Genomic DNA, 2,641 nt, shown 5'->3' with positions numbered 1-2,641 from the left:
GGTACGGAGGCGCAGAAGGGCCAGAATTCAGCGCGTGAACCTGGGCGCGAAGCCGCTACGTCGCCGAGCGCCACTGACTCAGTCAGCGGACGAGCGCCGAGCCTGGTTTAGGGAGAAAGCACGCCAAAAAGCAGCCCCACGGGGAAGAGGCTGCCCACACCCGGGATCCTCCAGCATGCTCTCCGTTTCTTTGAGCTTCTGGGACTCAGAGGCCTGACGCTTGCTTCCGTTTACTCCAAAACCTCAGCCCAGCTGGCGCACTCCTTTCTCAGGCTTCTGCCTGGAGTCCTGCATCCCGGCCAGGCCCTGCTCTCCACCGCTACGACCCCACGCCAGGCCCAGTCCTCCTGAGCCAACACAGGTACAGTCAGTTCACACAGTACAGAACCACTTCCAGAAGATTTTGGATTTCGTAAGAAGTACCGTCAGTGCGGACTGGAGAAGGAAATGGCGACCCAATCCAGTGTTCTTGCCTGGAGAATCCCAGGGACGGGGGAGCCTGGTGGGCTTCCGTCTATGGGGTCACACAGAGTCGGACACGACTGAAGTGACTTAGCAGCAGCAGCACCATCAGTGGGGACCTTTGGGAAACTTCTAATTTCCCAGGGTCGGAATTCCCTAGTGGCTCAGACGGTAAAGAGTATGCCTGCAATATGGGAGACCTGGGTTTGATCCCTGGGTCGGGAAGATCCCCTGCAGAAGGAAATGGCAACCCCTCCAATATTCTTGCCTGGAAAATCCCATGGACTGTAGCCTGCCACGCTCCTCCGTCCATGGGGTCGCAAAGAGTCGAACACGACTGAGCGACTTCACTTCACTTTCTTTTCCTCAGGGTATATGCCTAAGCGTGGGATTGCTGGGTCTTGTGGTGGTTTTATTCCTAGTTTTTAAAGACATCTTGATATCATTTTCCATAGTGGCTGTATCAATTTGCATTCCCACTAGTAGTACAAGAGTGCTCCCTTTTCTCCACACCCTCTCCAGCATTTATTGTTTGCAGACTTTTTGATGATGGCCATTCTGACCTGTGTGGGTGATACATAATTGTGGTTTTGATTTGCATTTCTCTGATGGTGAGCGATGTTGAGTATCTTTTTACCTGTTTCTTATCCATCTGTGTGTCTTCTTTGGAGAAATGTCTGTTTAGGTCTTTTTCCTGTTTTTTGGTTGCATTGTTTTCTGGCACTGAGTTGAATGAGCTGCTTGTATATTTTGGAAATTAATCCTTTGTCAGTTGTTTCATTGGCTGTTATTTTCTCCCATTCTGAGGGATGTCTTTTCACTTTGTTAATAATTTCCTTTGCTGTGCAAAAAACCTTTAGTTTTGACTAGGTCCCACTTGTTTACTTTTATTTTTATTTAGATTGGCAGTTTCTCATGAAGGTAAATATATGTTTACCATATGCCATTGCAATATCAGTCCTAAAGTATCTTGCCAGTAGTTAAAACATTCTTTTTAAATTTGTATATTAATGTTCACAGTAGCAATATTGCCTAAAGCCTATAAGTAAAACAACTCAAATGTCTTCCAACTGGTGAATGAACAGAAGTAGCATATCTATGGAGTAGAATATTATTCAGCAATAAAAAAGAATGAAGTAGCAATATATAGTACTCTTGCCTGGAGAATCCCGGGGACGGCGGAGCCTGGCGGGCTGCCGTCTGTGGGGTCGCACAGAGTCGGACACGACTGGAGCGACTTAGCAGCAGCAGCAGCAGCAGCAATATATAACACAGATAAACCTCAAAAACACTATGCCTAATGAAAGAAATCAAACAGAAAAGAATGCATATTGTATGTTTCCATTTATAGTAAATGTCTTGAAAAGACAGATGTGTAGAGACCAAAAATAGACCAGTGTTTACCAGGGTCTGTCTGGGGATAGTATTACAGAGAGACTGTAAATGGGCATGAGGTATTTGGGGTGAGATGATAATATTCTAAAATTAGTTGTGATGATGGTTGTACAGCTCTGTAAATATATTAAAGTCATTGAATTGGGTGATTTCAGCGTCACTATCAAAGTAAGAAACCCCAAGGACCTGTCTCTCCATAGAAACACCCATTGGATAGAGATGATTGGGAGCCTGGGAACAGTGAAAGAATGAATAATTCATAATAAATGTTTTTATTTACTTCAAAAAAGAAAAAAGAAAAATAGAGTAAGACTGGAATTTAGACTGCATTTAATTTCTTGTGCATGGATAACTTCCCTTACATCCAGATATATTTTCACATGGATATGCATAGCTATTTCAAACTCACATACTCTGTTAAAACTTACGTTCTCTTAAAATGCTATCATTTGTAGAACTCCTCTAGTTCCACAAAGAGCACAGTCACTCAGCCAGTTTTCCACCTTGCTCCCTTTGAACCAGCGTTTTGATCATAGCATCTTGTTAAATCTGCATCTGGGACAATTGTGAAGACTATCTTTTTCTTTCCTAGGGCTAACTTAGTCTCTTACCCCTCTGTGTCCTACAGGTTTTGCTCTGCCATGTTGGGTAGTCTAGGTACTTCCATGGTTTGGGGCCTCAAATCTAAAAATTTGCAACAGATTGTTTTAACATATTGTTTTTGTTACTTCATAGAATCTCAGTTTAATTACAGAATTCAGCTTCTCACTCTAGCGATCCTGGA

Source organism: Moschus berezovskii, chromosome 6 (assembly GCF_049115385.1).
Source record: "Moschus berezovskii isolate FMDL1 chromosome 6, NW_MosBer_1.0, whole genome shotgun sequence".
NCBI classification, from domain to species: domain Eukaryota; kingdom Metazoa; phylum Chordata; class Mammalia; order Artiodactyla; family Moschidae; genus Moschus; species Moschus berezovskii.
This window is presented reverse-complemented; position numbering follows the sequence as displayed.